This window comes from Dermacentor andersoni, chromosome 2 (genome assembly GCF_023375885.2).
Source record: "Dermacentor andersoni chromosome 2, qqDerAnde1_hic_scaffold, whole genome shotgun sequence".
Classification (NCBI taxonomy): Eukaryota; Metazoa; Arthropoda; class Arachnida; order Ixodida; family Ixodidae; genus Dermacentor; species Dermacentor andersoni.
Genome location: NC_092815.1, coordinates 58019455 through 58040608, shown reverse-complemented (window position 1 = coordinate 58040608; position 21154 = coordinate 58019455). Strand labels below are relative to the sequence as shown.

At 44.0% G+C, this 21154-nt stretch overlaps 1 pseudogene; it reads right to left on the bottom strand.

The window, feature by feature from the left end:
• Positions 1-476: 476 nt before the first annotated feature.
• LOC140215826 (uncharacterized) lies at positions 477-20328 on the bottom strand (annotated as a pseudogene).
• Between the last annotated feature and the right edge of the window lie 826 nt (positions 20329-21154).

The following is a 21154-nucleotide window of genomic DNA, read 5'->3' as shown; positions in this document are numbered from 1 at the left end:
TTTTTTATGAACAATTTTTTGGGCGTGTATAATGTTCTCAAAATGGCAGAGTGCTAGATATTTGCCTAATAGAAACGGCTACTATTCTTTACCACGAAATAATTTCCTACGATAATGAACTTTCAATATTTCACTATCAGAATCCACACAGTCGTTGAAAGGGTACTTGGCTATGCATAGCGCAATAACCGCACAACTTAACGTAAGAGGCCATGCTGTAATACTACGAAGACAGGTTCCTGGAGTACGAGTTATTCAACTCAGGCAGAGCCTCAGTCCAGGAAAGACGAAACCATTTTTTTCTAAAAAAACTAAACTTAACATTCATTACGATAAAAAAGAAAAGAAGAGAATGGCAAGGATGACACAAAATGTACAAAATAACGAAAGTACAGTTGGGCGCGTTAGTCCGTGCTGTGAGTTCAAATCACCCACGGTCCGAAACAAGAAAAAAACTCAGACATCGGGATTCTTATTTACTCGGGTGGTGATGCGTTGACAGCAATTGCCCTTGCGTTGACGATGGTAGCGGCGTGGCGGGCAGTGGCAAACGAGGGAGGCGGACGCACGGTAGTGCCAACCCCGGACGTCCGAGTCCACGGTCCAAGTCCAAGTCCAAAGCTGTTGGGATCCAAGGCCATCCAAGTGCGACCGCTACAGCTGAACGGCACCCGTACCGGTTCCTTGGCACGCGGTTCTTCCCGGGCACCTCTCAGCATAGTCGCCTCAGGCCTCTTGTCGCCTCCAGGCAACCTCCGCACTGCGCACGGCAGCTCAGGATCAGGACAAGGACCAGGATTAGCACCAACAGCAGCAGATGCAGCCGGAACAACCAAGCCCCACGTTCGGCGGATCTCCAGGAACAGCCGGGTCGTCCTGCTTCTGTCGAGGCTCTCAGGTTCGGGTCTGGACCCCAGCGACACCGACCTCGAAACCAGAGATTTTCGAGCCCCGTTCCCGAGCGATCTCTTCTCCCCGCGTTCCAGTCTGTCCCCTTTTCTCTCCTGGTTCCTCGTTCTGCTGGTTTCTTGTTCTTGTTCTTGTTCCCTAGTGCCGCCCACTGCTTGGGTGATGCTCTTTGTCCCTCGTCCGGCAGCTCGGGCCACCGCCCCCAAGCATCTTCTTTGTCGGCCACTTAAAGGTATTTGGAGCTGCGTTACCGCGCTTTTCAACAGTCTTCAGCAGACGCTTTCCCCTAATTCATTACAAATACGAACTCGCTTGATCTTCGACATTAGTAGTATCGAGAAGATAAATGCGATGTTCAGGCAAATACATAGGCTGTCCGTCTTTTCCGCGATGTTTGAAAACTTATGCTGGTGGCGCACGCAAATGCAGTGCCAAATGACCCTCTAATGTTCTTCGTATGAAGCTTTAAGGTTCGACGGCTATGCAGTCGTAATGGTGATGTGCTTTGTTTGGTCAGCGTTGGAAATCAAAGTCAAGGCCATGAATTGCGCGCATCAAACGAAGTGGGAGTGTGGACGCATGAATGCCCGTGTAAATTTATTTCGCTGCTCGTTAAATAATTCTTTACGGTAATACTTATTAATATGAACGATTCAGGGACAGTCGCATAGTCCAAGTGTATTAGTGTCCAAGTGTATTAGTGTCGACAAATAAGAGTGCCAATATTCATTTCATTAATAACACCCTCAAAATATCCGTTCGGAGGTATTTATATACGGAACTTAGTCGCTTATAAAATATGAAAAAAATATGATGAAAGTGACAAAAAAGAATTTTGAAAACAAAGCCTTGAAATTGAGTAAAGTGGAACCAAGACATTTCATGCGCCACATGACAAGTTCTATATTTCTAAGTTAAAGATAATGCGTCATCCGTTTTTGAAACAGAAGAGCATTTATTCACATCGCTTAGATTTTGTATAATTGGGGGACTCTTAGATGTTTCAGTTATGTGTGTACTTCCACAAATTTGTAGGTAAATGCTGAACTTGTACTTCCATACGAATTTCTAAGAAAGTATGTATCTCTATTTAAAATGTATGTAGGCTGCACATTTTTTGCGCTTTTACTTACAATAGGTTATTCCCGTTTTTTTCTTTTCTAGGAAATGCTCCCGCACCCCCGTGATATTACAATGTATACCATGCTCCTCCTCACGTCTTTAGCCCTAGCGATTTCGTTCCATAAGGTGCTTCACCCGAGCTCTCCCTATGGGGACATCACTATCCTCAAGAACAGCTAGACCTCGTGAAGCAGGCCAAAACACACGCTCTTCTTCAAACGCTGAAAAAAAAAGGGCAATGCACGTAAGGGACGTTAATCTTGCGCTGCCTTGGCGATCACGGTGACATGCCGCGAAAATAGTCGAGTGGATATCTTTAGACGCGCGTGGTTGTCTTTTGCGTGTCTTCATTGGATCCCGATTTTCCCCATTGTCGCTTTCGGTTGTTTTGTGTTCCACCACGTGGGCTCTCGTTCTCTCTTCGCGCTTCTTGCGTTTTACTGCTCGTTTCTCGCTCACTTGATGGCGTTTTAAAAATTTGTCTCACCTGCAGTTTTCGTCGCAAATAACCTATCTTTCCGTCAATATCGTGGTTTACGAGTCTTTTTTTTTTAATGTTTTTATTATTATAATTATTTTTTGCCACGAAAGCAGTTTAAGAACACTGGCTTTTGTCTAGGAAGTGAAGAAATAGTAATATACTTATTTGATGCCTGTAGGTCTATTTGGAGAAATGCACGCGTGCTCTGCTGCGTGCGTGTTAGATGAATATTTGACGTAAAAGTTCTGCGGAAACCCATAAGGTGGAGAGAAGTAATTAATAAAGGGAAAATCAGACATTGCTGCGAACGTGTGGATGTCTGATTTTCCTTTTATTAATCACTTCTCTCCACCTTGTGGGTTTCCGCAGAACCATTACGTAAAACTCTTGCCTTTGCTTCCAGTTGTTGACACATTCGACTTCGCCCTGTCATCTGCTAGCCGCCTGGTTAGCTCATATGGTAGAGCGGCTGCCCCGGAAAGGCGGAGGTCCTGGGATCGAGTCCCGGGCCAGGACGAATTTTTATTCAACTGCGAGGCTTTTTCTTTCGAAGAACCCGTATGGGTTTCCTTTGTAGCAACTGCTACGAGCGGGTGGATGTCTGATTTTCCCTTTATAGACAATTCTTTGTACAGCAAAATTTCTTCAATTGCGTAGAAGAGTCATCAGGGAAGCCACTATACTGGCATGGTGTCCGTATTAGCGGAATGTCTTCATTTTTTTTTAAAACCGACTTTTTACAGCTCTTCAAATGGCGTTACACATAGTGAACGTAGAAAAATAACTGCGAAATCATTGTCGATTTGACAAGTAGTCTATGAAATTTCGCTCGCTTTGTAAATGCCTCCCAGTTTCTACCTTTTTGTGTGTGTGCGCGTTTGTGAATGCACTTGGCTCATTGCATGGACACTGCTACCTGCCGGAACAGAGCAAGAACGGTACGGAATAAATTGGTAGCCGAATGTAGACAGACAGCACTACCACCTCATCGTTATAGTCCTGTTCATGGCCATTAGTGCTTGTATATAGTCACTTATTACTACCGTAATATTTTGAGTCATCGTAAGCTAATCTTTCCTCTAATTTGTCCCAAAAATGTGGATGTGCGACGTCTTGGCGTCTGAGAACGAAATGGTCAGTAAGACATGCATGAAAATGTGCCTCGACACTAAGAAAGCATCAGATAAATTTAAAAGAAAAATGCCAGGAACGTCAAAGAATATTAAACATATTACATAATAACGGCGGCATACAGGGTGTTCAAAATTAAGCCTTATGATTTTCTTAAGATTAGGCCTTGGGAGGCGCGGGAAGACCACCTGTGCAAATAGGTTATGTCGGCAAGGTTACGCAAAGTGAGATAATAAATATCGCTGTCAGCAGTCCAATTACCTAAAATTGAATAATTAATTAACATTTTGCTGAATGCAGTAAGTTGGTATCTTTCTATTGAAAAGTAAGAGGCAGTCATGTTTCTACACACTATCAGTTGACATAAGTTTTCTGGCAAGACTGTGCTCGGAGATAACGGACTCCAAATTTTAGTTCTCGTTCGCATGATTACGCATACAAGAGAGTCGGTTTCGGCACAAAACTTCTCCCTGATGTGACGCCGCTGTTGCGTGCGGCATTTAGTCTGACAACGGGGCAGAGCCATTGGCGAAAATGACAACTGTCCCCCTTTTCCTCTCGGTTGGCAAAATAAAAAATCGAACAACACGGAACCGCTGTCGTGACATGTGACCGCGCAGCCTGATGGCGGCAGCTGCCATGCCGAGATAATGGCGCCAGCGGAGAAGCCGGAGGGCACTGTGCGTGCGTAATGGTGACTAGACGAGCGGGCATGGTCCTTGCCTGGGCTACATAAGTAAAGCCATTGCTGATTTCGAAGTATTGTAAGTTTTATTGAAATCAAGAGCAAGAACTGCACAGCACACTACACTGTCATATCTTGATTTCGCCAGCCGAGTTAACGTCTTTGCTTATGCCTCCGCCCCGTTGTCAGACTAAGCGCAACACGCAACAGTCGCGTCACATCAGGGAGGAGCTTTACGCCGATCCTAACTCTCTTGCATGTGTAATCATGGGAACGACAATTAAAATTTGGAGTCGGATATCTTGAAGCACAGTCACGTTAGAAGAATTTTCCCAACTGATACTGTGTAAAAGCAAAAAAAGAAAAAATACTCTGCGAAACAGGACCAGCTTCGCGCAACAATTTCTTTTTAATTCTTTGCTCTTCTTGTTCATTACAGCAGCACATCAGCGACCCCTCGTCAGGCTACTTCACATAGTCACAACGCCACCTTGACAGAGAAATGCTCACCTATCCAAAGGTCCACCACCCTGCTCAAGGCACCTGTTTGATGCTTGATCTCTTTTCCCGCATTATATTTGTCATATCTCGTCCAGAACATCTTGATTGAGATCACTTATTGTGAAGATCCTACAGGGACATTTTGAAGCTTTTAAAGAAATTTAACCTCACAACTGTAGCCCACAAAGCAGTACATAGTATCACGGTGCCGCAATGATGAGCCTTGTATAAACTCACGACATCAAACAAGAGTGACAAAGCTCGTGGCTGCCTACGCCCCGTCATTACGCCCATTCATTTAACTTTTCAAGATCCTCCACAAGCGAAGACGTGCTGTTCGTCTATTTTAAAGCACGTATCAGTATTTTTCCATTTATCTTCGCCCGCGCAAATCTTCTGTTACTTTCTTTGAGTTTTCTCGGCAGGCACCTCTTTCCATTTCGTCAACGTCATTCTGTGGTCGTTTTACTTGTTCTCTATTTGTCCCTTGACTCAGAAACCTAGTGGTCTCTTTCTCACACTGCTCAATATTGCACTTTTCCTTTACGAAGTCACCTGGTATGCGACCGTAACATGCGTAATTGTTCCTGTTTAAGAAGAGAAAAAAAGTGAAAGCGATCTGCACGGTCAATCTGACTTTCACATCGTATTCAGCAGAATTTCTGCCTGATTTACTACGTAGAAGGCCCTGCACTCTAAATAAAAGCAGCAGTTCAGTTCAGTAACGTAACGTAAAAACGGAGCAGCGACGTCAAAGGAAAAAGCCACTGTGACTGGTTACCAACTACGTTGGAAGCCGCGTTGAATGCAGCTATTTATTCTCCACGGTAAGCGTATATAAAACCTGCAGCACCTGACACTACTATTAACGGCATTTCTTACTATGGTATAATGTGACTCCTAGGAGGCAGCCCCACTCCTAGACAGGGCGCTTCTAAACATTTCAACAAAGTTAGCTGGGTGCTCCTATACATGTAAAACCGAACATGTTGATGTGGCAATAATGTCAACAGCAAAATGGCCACCCTAGGAAAACAACAGGAAATCATTCGTCGAGCTTTGCTCAAATTTCAAATGTTTTGCAGTGCCATCTTTATTTTTATCTCCTTTTTGCATATCTTCGGGCGCATTGGGAACGTAAGTAATTCATTATAGTCCGCTGAAAAGCACTAAGATGTTTATGGCTGAGCCAACAAACTGTAAGTATCACCTGTTTGGACACGCCAAAGGTACGTACAAGTACGCGCGTGTAGTACGTGCGCTGTACAGGCACGTAGCCTGGAAGCATCTTGGCTCATAAAGTCGTCGTCATCTGCTGTCTTCGCGATGACACAAACAACAGCGAAAAAGGGGTGAGCTCTAATAGCAGTGAATTCCACATGGCTTTTACAACATATAAGGAAGTGAAAGCGAACGCTCTTTGAACACAACGGCTGCTCAGATCGGCGGTGGTGACCGCTGGCAAGCGCCATTCATCATAGGGAAGACAAACAAGGTATTTCTTTGCGGCAAGACGAAAATACAGAAAACAAAACTCTGCGTCACTTCTGCAGTGCGCGAACGACCTCGTTCGTGCGGTGACATCTTAATTAGTGGCCGTTTGGCCACTGAACTCGCCACAAACTTTGATCCGACGGGTACCGGCTTTTGTCTCTGCGTGTCTTTTCTGCGTGTTTTCCTCCCGTCACCTTTCCTCTTTCGCGTCTGTATTGCCCAAGTTTGTTCTTCCGGCATGCCGCTCCGTGAGGGGCTTACTGATGTCCCTCGTCAGGAGCGGGTTGGGCAGGAAGAGAAACAAATTAAAGCTTTATGTGAGCGTCCCAAGTGCGCCGGCAACTGTTTATCTTTGTTCCGTATTTATTTTTGGACTATTTTTGTTCTTGTCATTCCACCTTTCGTGGTGTCCTAAAGTCAAGGCAAAGCGGCCGAGTCTCTTCAGCAGACTTGATGCTTAGGAGGCGAAAGACAAAATAATAAATCATGACGGAAAGTACGCATAAAGAGAGAGAGAGAGAGAGAGAAAGGAGCTATAAGGCCGCATAGAAGGCAGTGCTATGAAGCTGGGAGCAGACGAAGAAGCAAAGGGAGGCCTTGAGCCAAACAAACAAACAAACAAACAAATAAATAAATAAATAAATAAATAAATAAATAAATAAATAAATAAATAAATAAATAAATAAAATACGACAGAAAGATGGAATGAATAAAGTAGTAAGCAAAACAAGTAAAAGAGCAGGGAACACATTTTCTGCACTTTGCGATATTCGTTACCATCCGCAGCAGTTCCTTTGGTGCTGACGTTTCATGTTGAAAGTGAAAAGTCACCTTTGCCATGCGTGTTCACGCCGCTACGGTGCAGTTCCGAAACTGCTCCTGGCGTTGAAAGTCAATGAGTACAATTTCTTGGCCTCGTGATCTACCCGCAGGATATATTAAAGCCATATTCTAGAACCTTCCTCGACATTGCACTCCACCTGCACTCAAAAAACTAGATAACAGCGCCGTCCCTCGGCTGAACTTGTCGTTGCGCTTTACCCACGGCGATTAACGGACAAACCTTTTATAGTTAGGTGCTCACAGCGGTTACACAAATGCGCTAAACTGAATTTGTCTTGCGAAAGGCGTCTCGATGTAGTAATGGCCAAGGAGCGTTTTCAAATGTCAGCACTCCATATTCGAGTGCCGTTTCTTCACTCAATACTGAACCTCAACTCGAGGATGTGGCTGGCAGTCCTACCCCTAGGCAGAAGTAGTCCCTTCACTTCATTGACATTCCACAGAAATTTGTTAGAAGCGTAGTGTTTTCTTCTTTAGCGACCATGCGTCACTTCGTTGTGCCTGCCGTGGGGGTCATTGACCTCCGCTCAAACCAAAGTGGTTGTTTGGCAGGGGCACCACCACTGCCACTCGGCAAACTTGCTTTTACTCTTGAATCAAGCCAGTCGACTCTTAGTTGTCAACCTGTCAAAACGTGTATTACTTGCATCAGCTAAACCGAGCTCCCAACACGCCCCTCGAGAGACGGCGCTGGGCTCAATGGATGTTTTCCTAGTAAGCGACCTATCTAGCAGCCGCCACATCAACTAAATTTGATGGGCAAGACGCTCCCGCTCACGCCCCTCCTCACCTTTCCGCAATTAGTTCGCGCAGTGGTAGCATTTCCCAAAACAGTCTGCCGCGGCGTTCTTGTGTTTCATTTTTTTCTCGTGTCCTTTGTCTTGCTGGATAGTTTCGCTTACTTCTAATTCACTGTAGTTTCGCATCGCCGCTGCTCTAGCACGCGTGTAGCAGTCGTGTAGCATTCGCGAAGGCAACATGCCCAATGCGACGTGCAGGCTGTTCTTCTCCATCTATGATGATAAGAAAACGTGGAATGATTATACAGAAGCGCCAGCACTTACTGCTGCACATCTTCGCCAATACTTTGACCCAGCTAGTGAAGACCTGTGTGACCGCCAGAGGCACCGCAGCTGGAACTTCCTGCAACATTAAGCTCGTCCACCGCTTGGAGGGGCTCGGCGCGGAGGAGATAGTCTACCTACGCAGCAGATGTTTGCCTTGAATGAAGAGCGGGCATTACAAGCAGCTCATTAAGATGGAAAAAGAAGCTGCAAACGTTCTGTACGCTTAGTGCGAGTGCACTGCAGGGTAAGTGTTATTTTTGTCTCGAGATGTAGCGTATAGCACGGCAGTTGGGGACAGTAGGAGAGTGGACACAACAGGCGATATCACACATATAGCGCTTCATTTGCCTGCCAAAAAACTCAAAAGTTCTGTAAAATACGTTATCGCGAGTGTGTCGCTTTGACCTTGTGCGATGCATTCCAGCGGGCTGGCGACATCGCTAGTTCAGGAATTCATGCAGTAACGCGTTCGTCAGCCCATGGTAAGAACTCTGCAATATATATACAGGTCGATTAAAGCAGCGCCGAGACTACCAAATAAGTCGTAGGGCGGCAAGTGCAATTCAAATATTTACAGCGCTGATGTCATGTTGTTACCAAAATGAGGACTTACCTTGCTAAGTAAGAATCCCGTGATGGCTAGCGTATTTTTTTTTTTAATTGAGCGTATGCGCCGCACCAGAACAACGTGCCACACATTTAATGTTGCAAACGCGGACACGCCCGGTGTTTTGACAAGTTTTATTTCTTCACTTTTCCGCAGGTTAAGTGAAACGTGCCAGCATATTGCTGGTGTACTGTATATAGCGGCAGACTTAAAGAAGCCGTCCAGCACAGATGAACCTTGCTCTTGGGTCGTGCCATATCAAGGTGAGTATTTTTAGTGCATTCAGTTATACTTCCAATGTAACAGCATGTATGTGCAGAATAATGGGGACAGACACATCATTGTTATGCGCTTCATTGATCAATGGTTCATATTAATTCCAAAAATGTTAGAATTTGTGTGGCACATATGTGTTGCACGCAACAGATGCACTGTTGATGTAATGCTTGTCCAAAAATATGCTATCGAGAGCTCTCAATATATCAGAGTGCTTGAGGGCGTACGAATCGGTTTGTCGTCGTTGGCAAGCATCTGAAATGGTGGGACAGTACATTTCAAGGTAGTAACACCGATCAGCACCTTGTTTAGCAGTCAGGCATTACACAAATGAGCACTCTGACACTGTACAAAAGCACTCTGAAAACACATGTTGCCTGATGCAGCAAAACTCCCACAGTCATGTCCTCTTATTTTCGTTACATCCATTATGTTGCAACTTTCTTCTCTTCTATGTTTCCTTTTAGCCTTCATCTTCCTCATCGCTAGCTGCGGAGCAGTTCAGGTATCTATTGAGAAATGCGACAGTATGAATGCTCAGGAACCTGAATTTCCTGTCTCCGTCAGTCCTTATTACAGCAAACTACTCCTACACTTCTGTCAGATTAGGAGTGATGGGAGCCTTGCACACTACATAGGCGATACATTGCATGCTTTGAAATTCAGTCGTAACAAAAGATTACTGCAAAGCATAACAAGGTAATTTAGGTTCGTGTGCTGCATCGTACTCGCAAGCCTATCATAAAATCGTCAGTGTACTTCATTAGAGTAAGCAGACACGAGCATGCAGCTGCCGAACATTGTGCAAACTTCACTTTGCTGTAGCTCTGCATAAGGTAACACGTTTTCCAAACATTAAGAGTACAGACTATGATGCCCAACTCAACACAGCTGTAATAAGATCGAAAACTGTTACAAAAAGCATTAGAACTATGCAAGACAGTGCCAAGTAGCAGCACAGTTTCAATTGACATTCTGTGCACAGTAGCTAGGGTAACTAAGTGGGACAGAAACTAAGCCACCATTTTTCGGAAACGGAACGGGACTCAAACATTGTCACATTTCGCTTCTGTAACTCAAACTGAGCTCGGAAGACGTTTTGTTCAACACTTCTTGCTTGAACAGCTTATGTTGGATTTGTACGGTCCAATATTGTATTATGCCTGTTGGTCATATTCAAGGAAAAGAGTCTGCTGTGTGCAAAATGTGGATATCCGTACATTTTGCCTGTACCAAAGCCGGCAGGTTCCCAACAGCTCCATTTGTTTGCAAGCGATACCTTAGGTTACTCTCCTCGTTGAGGGCAACAGCTGCGTTCTGTACACATCTGTGTAATGATATTTAATATACAGCTCTATTAGTTATATGTTCCTTTCTAAACAAGATTTTCGGAATATTTTCAGTACCGGACACAGCTGCCCACCACCAGTACGGGCGCATCAGGAAGGTCAAGACTGGGAAAATAGAACTCCAGAGGCAACAACGGAAGTGCGGTGCATCTGCAAAAAAATGGTCGATTTTGATACGCTAATGGCACACTTATAGAATGAGCCACAAATTGTGTGGCTGCGATACGTACTGCCAGACTTAGCCGAGGACAGCTACGATGAGCCTGAGCAAGATGCCCGCCCATTTAGCCCGGCCGTGGAAAACTCCGCAGACCACAACTGACCTGAAAGTAGAGGTGTCTTTAGTGGATACTTGAGCACAATGCCACTCCTATAGGCAGAACAGAGGGAAAAAATTTGCCTGCAGGCATTGGGGCAGGTAGAAAGCGGCTGGTTTGCTGCAAGGAAAGGATAGCTGACTGCATCAATCTTCAAGCGGGTCGTTCACTGCCGGAAACCAGAAGGCTTACTAAGTGATATCCTTCAGTACAGATGTGAGGAGTACCTGGACACCCGCCGTACACTGTGGGATTGCCCGTATACTCAAGGTAGATTAACATAAACTTTTAAGAAACACAAAATTCAATTATTCACCCTCGTGAAGCTGCTGGCCGACTCATCGGCAGGCAATGTTACAACAATGATCGAAGTCGTCGAAATACTTGACCTTGCAGAAGCAGCAGACGACACACACTTACCGAACTTCAAGAGGCCACTGCCGTATGCATACTATGACATCCTTTGCAACACCAGACAGGGGGCCGAAATAATGGTGGTCTTGTTCAACGAAGACATGACACGACATAGCAACAGGACAATGCTATGCCTTATGTGCAAAAGGAAACTTTAGCTCAATTTTGGCTGTCCACTAACAAGAAGGCCATCAGCAGGTTCCTTGGCCTATGTGCTTACTATACATGCTTTTGAAAGACTTCTCACAAATCTCTGGGCTCATAAAATGTCTAAAAACACAAGTCCAGTTTGAATAAGAAGTATTCCGATGCGATGCCTTCCAAGAGTTTCACTGCCACGTGTAGTTCCCGCTAATTCTTGTACTTTTTAACGACGCTGACACTGGCGACAAGTTGTATTGTGGATAAATGACAGTGAATGGAGCAGTGACAACTTTGAAATTTGTTCGCTTGCACAAAACAAAAAAGTTTCACTGAACTCCCTTGAAATAGTTATTACGGGTCCTGCTGTCTAACGAACTATCATTGGTATTTCTAAATGGCCCATAGCAATGTTTTATTTACTGCAGAATACATAGAAAAAGTGCCATTTTCCCTCATTCTCAACCATTTCTCTGTTTGTATGGCGTTTCTTGCATAACAAAGACTTTCAACCGATTGCTTTCGACGCGATAATAAATAAACTTCACACTTGCCCCAAGTTGTCCTTCTTGATTTAACAATAAATGCAGGAAACAGTTGGAAGGCAATTCAACGTCTAGTTGAAGTCAGTGAAAGACAATTCTTCATGGACGAGTCGGGGCTGAAATTGGGTGTATGAACTTTATAATTTATTGATAGCCCCACTGGAGTGACGTTTGGTCGATATCTAGAGGTTAAGTGACCTTCCAAATTTTTTTTTAGTGCATGCATAGCGACGTCCGGCACTCTCTACAATTTTTTTCCACTCAATTTCTCTGGAACCAATTTCTTTGCGTGCAGGATGGCAATGCAAAAGAGCGTGCATCTCATTCCATACGGCTGCTGCGATTGCTGTCTGGTGGTTTTTTTATCATGCAATTCTTACTGCAAAATTCATGGAAAGCCTCGAAGTTGGGAAATCTTGAAAAGGGAAATCGCTAGACGCCCTGAGGATTAATTGTGTTAACATTTCGATTATGAAATAAAGTGTGGCGTTGAACATTGGGAAAAGTATCCTGACACTACGCAATCATCGTGTACTTTGTGGCCCCAGGAAAGAGAAATGCCAGTTCACGTGTTGTGTGGAAAAATGTGTTTCATTTGGTTAAACAGCGTGAAGTGAACCAAAGGGCCGCAGCAAAAATGGAGGGGCGAAGACGAGCACCTACCTGTAACTGGCCTTAGTTTTTCAAGAGTGCATACATACATACATATATATATCTATATATATATATATTGTTACGGTGGGAAAAGAGAACACATGATGCGTCAGCACGTGCGTAATTGCAGCTAACTGTGCACGCAGCCATGGTAGTCAAATGTGAATTCATGTCTTCTACCGTGCGAACACATTTTCCTGACTAAGCTATCGGAAGCAAAGGAATTACTATAGGTGGAGTATGACTCCAAAGTTTGGTGCGTGAAACTCCGAGAAACTTTGCGACACAATTGTTATTATTTCGAAACTTTCAATTATCCTAATGACCATTTTGTTGACTGACAAACTGATATAGGAATAGCATAACTAAGTGGACATACCATGTGTAAACATTATTAGGGCGAAAGCATTAAGTGGCTCACGCCCCCAATGGCTTTGGAAAAAGCCCGTCGTTCGGTCCAAGGGTACAAAAGCTATCATCACATCAGCAATGGCTCATAGCAAAGTGAAGCGTACAGTGCACGCATTCATTGGAATCACGCATGCAACATACAGAAATGCGGCTTCTAGTCGAGAGTGGCACAGAAAACCACGTGGCCTCAATGGCTCATACCCCCGGAAACAAACACACAATGCAATGGCTCATACATCTGTAAGGCTGATGCTACAAGCACTCGGCAAAGTGAAACAAAAAGTGCTTACATTCATTGAAATCACCCATACAACATGCAGAAAAGCTTACGTTTCAATCCCCTGCTTAGATAATGCAACGTAAAGTCGAAGACAAACGTTGTTGGCGCGAGCCTGACTCCGCTATACGAGCACGCGAAGCCGCAGCTAAGCGTAAAAAACAAGCCAGAGAAGCCGAACTGCGAAAGCAGCAACGCGAGGATGCAAGATGGTGCATGACCAAGTGTGCAACAGGGCTTCGCCTTCACTTGTCACAGGAGTGTAACATGCTGCTGAACTTTTCTTCCTCTACCTTACTTGGTTCCGCAGACTGATTTGCAATATTTTGTATACCCACTCTTCGAGCTGTTGATTATCTTGGCCTAACTCTCTAATCCCTCCTAAATGGGCACCAGGAGAGCGTCAGTATATTTAAGTTGTGCACTCACTGTCATAGCGCCACTCGACCAACACTGGTTCCCTATAGCAATGGATGTTCACTAAGCTGTAATTTCGTTGGAATGTACCCTCAGATTTGACCAGTCCATGCAAATCACAATAATCCAACTATTCAACCAGGCTAGTACTAAAGAAAAACAAACAGAAGACAACTTTATCAGCAACTTTATGCGTAAATAGAGTGTGAAATTCTGTTTCCTCCTGGTAATTGTCCAATGCAATGCAACAGGAGTGAAACATCATTTTTTAGAACTGAGAGATTCCCAGAAACCTACACTTTTTCTATGGCGGTAAAGGCCTTGATGAGGTGGCGTGATGAGAGGAAATATGTGGGCATTGAATGGAGTCATTTACTAGACAACATGGGTAATCTGAGATCCTGGTGAGAGGCCACATTTGTAAGTTAAAATACCATTTACCACAGACGCTTCTTACAAGAACTCATTTTTGAAGTTACTTAAATAGGCACATGTCTGAATGATATCATCTGGTATGTCTACCATGTTACTGGGGTAGCCAGTACCAAGCAACTGGAACTATTTTATGCGCCTTATGGTGCGTTCAATGTGCACACGTGCTCTGGCTATTTTTCTTGTCTTGTACTCATTAGCAGTACTCATCTATCTGTCCCTGTGAGGCATTGTTAAAAGGGGTATCTTAATTTTACACCCTCAGGCAAAAGATCAGCTATCTTGAAACACTTGTCTACAATAATGGCGTTACTGGGCTCAAGGAGCTTGAGGAGATTGCTTTTAATAACCGTTTCCCTGTCTGATACGGACTCGCCCCAAGTTTTGGAGACAAAGCACACATAGCCATCGGGTGTTGAACCCACGAGGACCTTGAACGTCTTACCATGCTTGTATTTGGGAAATGTTTGCTTTTGTGCACGAGATGGAAAATGGTGTTTGAAGCCTGATTTCCGTGCAGTCAACAACCACGCGTGTGTCGTTGAATTGTAAGAAATGTTTCGGAAGGTTACATTGAACTTGGGACAGAGATGGAAATCGAGTAATCTGCCGCAAGGCCGTTTGTTAAAACAAAATCCACTTAGATATGTCTTGCAAAAACTAGAGACAGTGACGCCGAAATTCCGTACAACTTCTTTCACCGGCATTCCCGTGCGAAGTCTCAAAAAGACCATCAAGAACTCTTCAGCGCCTCGTAGTGCCCGAGAATGCCTTTGATGATTCGCAGCATTGCAGAGCCAAAGGCCTTGTATAGTCCTTCGAAGACAACGCACAATGGCAGGCCAGTGTATCACTGGCACTTACTTGGCTTCCATGTGAGGTTAACAGAAAGGAACTTCTCTTGGCTGCTTTCATAGCGCTCCTTCCAGTAGTTAGCCAGCTTCTGTGATGCTGCTTCATTTCTTCCAGGTCCTTCTGTAGTGCACTGGCCAGACACACATCTGGAATCAAGGCATCTGCAGCCTCTGTAAGAAAACAATTAGACAAAAGATGAATTAAAGCTGTGCCTTCTTAATGTTTCTATAGTAAATGCCTACATAATGCAGAAGGCAGAATATGCGTGATGTAGCAGTCAGTTAAGGCAAATGTAGTTCAAGAGAGGTATATTAAGAGAAAAAGCGTATAGGGGCCAACAGCTACATAATGCAGCTTATGGGTTCTCTTGCATACAGCACTCACTTAAGTGTGCACACCTAGCCACACTTTCAGGCTGGTTGCTGGGCAAACGGTGTGTGACACTGCGTGTTGCCTTCGAGCATCAAAATGGAATTTCTTATGGGACTTGTTCAAATGTAAAGATGGAAGTGACATCTCATGTATTGTCACAAGAATTCCCAGTGCGCTGTTTTAACACAGCTTCATATATTTCTCTGTTCTCAAGTCTCGACCATCCTCTTTACGCATATTCCATGCAGTTGTGGCTATGTCATGGCTCCAGTTGATTTTAACTGAGCCTGTGTCTCTTTCCTGTTACTGTGGTGACGGTGATTCGAAACTCAAATACTTGTGAAGTCATTGCAGTCCACTCCTTGCACACACCTGAAGCGCGAAAACATGAGGGCTGTCCTCTCGCTTAATGTCACTTCACTAACGTTTATGCAAGATAACCCCTCTGCTCCCCACTCCCTGCACCCATGGCCACAGCACTGTTGCTAGCTTTTGTTGCATTCTGTATGACCTTTTCACAGAAGCGAACTTTAGAAGAAGCTCTTGCTTCCCTCCTGTCCTCTCACGTGTGAAATAAATTATTATTGCTCATCTGCAGAATATATACCCACAGGCAGAAGGGTACGAATGGTTTTTATAAATGTTCGTATTTATTGAAATTGTGTTATTTGTATAGGTGCATGAACCACTGTCCTTGCGAAAAAAAAGGCTTACTGCAATGGCATGCTTGAATTCGTGCCGGTTACATTATATGATAAGGCCAATCAGATTCCTCGCTCGAGTGACGGCTCTCTGACCCATTCTGCATGAATGGACAGATCACACCTTAAAGCTACACAGATTGCTTTTTACAATGAATATTCTTGCAGAAGGAAAACAGTCCTTAAAGGTGAGGTCAGAGGGTGCAAACACTAAGTTCAACAGAGGCAGCTCCCAATGTTACTACATTCACTGTGACGGTACATTAAAATTGAACTTGCTAAAGCGAATGTGTTATTGCTGTAGCGGTACAATAATGCATAACAAAAACTAGCACTGGCCGCATAGGTATTTTGTTTGTAAATTTCTTTACAGAGGCAAGCATATAAGCAGGGTTAAGTTGTTGCTACATGTCATATTCAAGCAATTAGCACACACTCACCATACTCTGCTTTTGAGTCTCGTGGACGGTGCGCCACTATTGAGCGGAACCAAGAAAAAGAACACAAATGTTTGTACATGTTCGTATTCATAAATGCATTCTGACATCGCACCGGAGTCTCCAGCTTCCGACTGCTGCCCTCTGGTTCCGCAGGAACTGGATCATCCACCCAATCTTCTGTTCTCCACCCCCGATAAAATTGCTACAATAATATCCTAATATTCAACATTTAAACCACTTTTATAGTCCCAACCTGTTTTGGTGTTACACATGGTTTCTCATTCAGAAGTAGCTTGTGACAAATCTAAAAGTAACAGCCTGAGAGTAAATGAAATGTAATACAAGGGAGCTTTGTTGTGGCGAAGTTGACGGGAATAGGAAATCCGTTTACCGAAGCTGCTTTCTTTCGTTATATCTAGATTCCATATACTTTATAGCAGCAAGAAATATGTACCGCTACTATACTTTAACCTACAGTGATTGTTTCTTTGATGTAAATCTCGAAAGCCTTCGACCGTGTGTCACACCCAAAACTTATTAGGAAGCTTGAACTAACTCTAGGAACTGGCCCAATTTTAGACTAGATTACTGATTACCTCACTAACCGTACTCAGTTTGTCGAAATTAACGACGAGAAATCCGTAACAGCTAATGTCACGTCAGGTGTACCACAAGAAAGCGTCTTAGCCCCAGTGTTCTTCCTAATTGTTATAAACGACCTTCCTGCTAGCATCTTTAGCAACATTAGACTTTTCGCCGATGACTGCGTGCTATATCAGGAAATTAACTCTGTCGTCTAGCATATAGCTTTAAATAACGCCATAGCAGCAGTAACCAAATGGTGTGAAGATTGGCAGATGACTATTAACGTTAACAAATCTGTTGTATTATCTGTAACTAGGAAGAAACATAGATCACTCTTTCAGTACACGCTAAACAGCATCCCTCGTGCTTCGGTCTGTGAATACAAATACTTAGGAATATTACTAACCTCGGACCTCAGATGGGATGCTCACGTTAACAAAGTCACGGCAACCGCACTAAAACAGTTATTTTTCATTGATAGACGCCTCAGACTAGCACCATCTGATATAAAGTTACTAGCATATAAAACATTCGTCAGACCGGTACTAGAGTATGCAAATGTAGTTTGGTTTCCTCTTACTAACAAGCTGATTAAAAAACTTGAAGGCGTTCAGAGAAAGGCGCTCAGATACATTTTTAACGAACATAGGCTAGCAGACTCACCGACAGAACTACTCAACCAAGCCGGGATGCTAACCCTCCAGAACAGAGCAAAACTAGCGCGCCTTAAAGCTATTTACCAACTCATAAATAATCAATTAAATCTGGATACCTCACGATACATAACGAAATCTCAAACGAGAAAAACACGTCATAACCCCCCACACACACTAAACGAGTATTCATTCCGTACTGACACTTTCAGGTATTCATTCTTTCCACAGACTATACGCGATTGGAACGCTTTGAACGTGGGCTCTGTTAATAGTTCATCACAAAGTGCTTTTATCACGGTTGTTGAAAGTGATCTACTTACATCTCAGTAATATTTTTTTGTTTACTGTCAGTATCACTTTGTTACTACTTTTGTTTTGCATTTTAACACAATTATCTGTCCAACCCAAATCTTGCAGCGTGAACCTGATTATATATTTTTTACTCCTGCTGATGTATAAGTTTAATCTGTGTATAAATGTGTATTTCTAAACCGTTATCATTGTCATGTTTGTATGTCAGTGTACTTTTTGAATGCCTTTTCTGTTACGATCCCTGACGGTATTGACAGTATTCCATGAATAAAATAAATAAAATAAAAAATAAATGGGCGAATCTGTAATGATAGAGCTTCCAAAGTGTCCAAAAGACTTATTGTGGTATGATCATGAAATGCACTGAAGATAGCCTCCTGCGTTTTCACTCAGTAGCACCATCTGAAGAGCTGCATGCAAGCACCTTTATGAAGCTCGCTGTCCTTTGTTTTAAAGGAAATTGACTCAGCCTACCAAGCCAGACCAAACGCTCGATAACGTACGGATCCTCATGGCCTCAAACCTCTACACTACACAAACCAAATGTAGCATGAGAGTATCACGGTGTTCTTGTTCAAAAAGCATACGTGCGTGGCTTGTAAGGAACAAAATCCGAGCAGCCTTTTGTAAAGACTACAGCAGATATTAGGACAACGGCACAGTAAGCCAGGGGAGGTGACTACTCAAGGCACTTACTTGGAAGCCACTGCAGTTTAACAGTCTAGCATAATTTTCAAAGTGTAGTCAAGTATAACTGCTCTAAGCATTCTGTTGTCTTCTAATAGTAATTAGTGAAACAACTGTGTCAACAAAGAACTTATTTGCTGAAACATCAATTAGCGCTTATCCGTCACTGTCAGGCTCTGCTGAAGCAATACCTGTCAAGGGCAAGATGTACATTTATGTTGTAGGTTTGCAGAACGTAACTGTGTCTGATAGTGACTTACTTGCTGCATGCAATGGCGTTGACTGGGCACTGTTGGGTACTGCATTGGCTGCGCCTGTAAATGACAAGGTGCAGATAAACTTTGGAGATTTCTACAGAGTAACTTTGACGGCAACTTGCTGCGGCATTTCTCGGTAGCTGGGCACTGCCAGGTATCAGTGTGGTGGAAGAGGAAGATGCAGAAACAAAAACACGAACATTTATTGATTATATCTAAAATGTGGACTCCTTACTCATCCGAAGCTGATGCTGTGCCCAATTTGATCAATTTAGAAAATCTCAAGCATATAAAATTGCCGTCAGTAATAATTATTCCCATACATTTAGGCTTCGATCCTAGCAAGGATGACTAGATATATCTGCTACTTCCTGCTTGCACCCATAACGCAAAAACAAAGTTCAAACCAAACACCCTCTCATCGAAACGAAGCACCTCTGCATGATTTCTATTTTGCTCGTATGCCACACACCATTTATCTTAACATGGTGTGAACAACACACACAAATCTCAAGAAAAACACTTCTTACCAGCAGTGTCTACAATGGGGGCCGTTGCAGCAAGATTGGCGGCATCTGCACAAGAAAAAAAAATTGTATACTCAGCGATGCACTTTGAATCAGGTCCTCACAATGATCTTTTGAAAACCTGAAATTCTGGATCATACATGCACTTACACTTAAGATTTAGAGTACACTGTCATGAAAAATGTCTCATACCTTGTCTTCTCGAGGCCCTTTGCTGCCGAGGAAGAACATCTCTGTGCGCCGGCATGTATGCAAATATACTCGGCACATAGTCTGGATCCGATGGCACTCGCGACGGCTCCCCAGCGGTAAAAAACAAATTGATGCCCGCGCGCACTGTGCTCTAATGCAGAGTTTCCTTGAAGAAGTTCATTGAAACCCTGGCGACCGGACGTGAGCTACTTCTCAGAGCAAAAAAACACCCGCTAGGGCCGGCATCTTGCAAACCGACTGCCACATGAAGATTCAGCAACGGCCTCAGAGCGATACGTGATGTCTGAGCTAGAAACTTGTCGCTTGTGCCAGCGATATCGAAATCCCACGAATGTGGTTTAGCCTTGGAGAAACAAAAATTGGCCACACGCCGATGATTTCACAACAAAAGCATTACACAACAGTTTGCGTGCGAAAACAAAATCGATGAGGCAAGGACAAACATATGCATCTTTGAAGTGGTTGCTGCAAATTCGACCGTTCTTAGGCTGCTTCCACGATTTATCATCATGGTTGACGCGGCGTGCAGCCGCGATCCATCTTTTCCGAAGTTGTTTATGGTACTTCTGCGTAGGGAACTGAAAAAATTGGACACCTTTTCCAACACTACGCCGGCTTGTGCAACCTACCGCAGAGCAAGGGTCCGGCATGAGGCGTGTCGCAAACGCTGAGCCTACCGCTTCAGCGTTAGTTCACCATGATTAGATTTCCTCGACAAAAAACTGCTTCGAATATATTCCACAATCTGGTGAAGTGCCCCGAACACGCTGAGAATGTCCCTCAAGCTCAGCACAGCAAGGAAAATCACGCGCTCGCTTCGCACATTTGCCCTGTGAAAATGGCGGCGCAGCTTGGCTGCAGGTGGGAACGAGGGTGCACGCATGCGCATGGTTGAATAGCAAAAAGGCCCATTCGATAGTTTGGAAGGCGATCGTGGAGTCGAGTATTGTTTGTAAATATGGGGCTTAGACCACGCAATTGTGCAAAAATAATGCAGACATGTGCATGATCGTGTAGCCTTCACAGCTGTTCGTAGAAGATAATGAAAGGCAGTAAATTTCAGACTAGGATGCGCTGGACTTAAAGCCCATCATCATCATCATCATCATCAGCCTAGTTACGCCCACTGCAGGGCAAAGGCCTCTCCCATACTTCTCCAACTGCCCCGGTCATGTACTAATTGTGGCCATGTTGTCCCTGCAAACGTCTTAATGTCATCTGCCCACCTAACTTTCTGCCGCCCCCTGCTACGCTTCCCTTCTCTTGGAATCCAGTCCGTAGCTCTTAGTGACCATCGGTTATCTTCCCTCCTCATTACATGTCCGGCCCATGCCCATTTCTTTTTCTTGATTTCAACTAAGATGTCGTTTACCCGCGTTTGTTGCCTCACCCAATCTGCTCTTTTCTTATCCCTTAACGTTACACCCATCATTCTTCTTTCCATAGCTCGTTGCGTCGTTCTCAATTTCAGCAGAA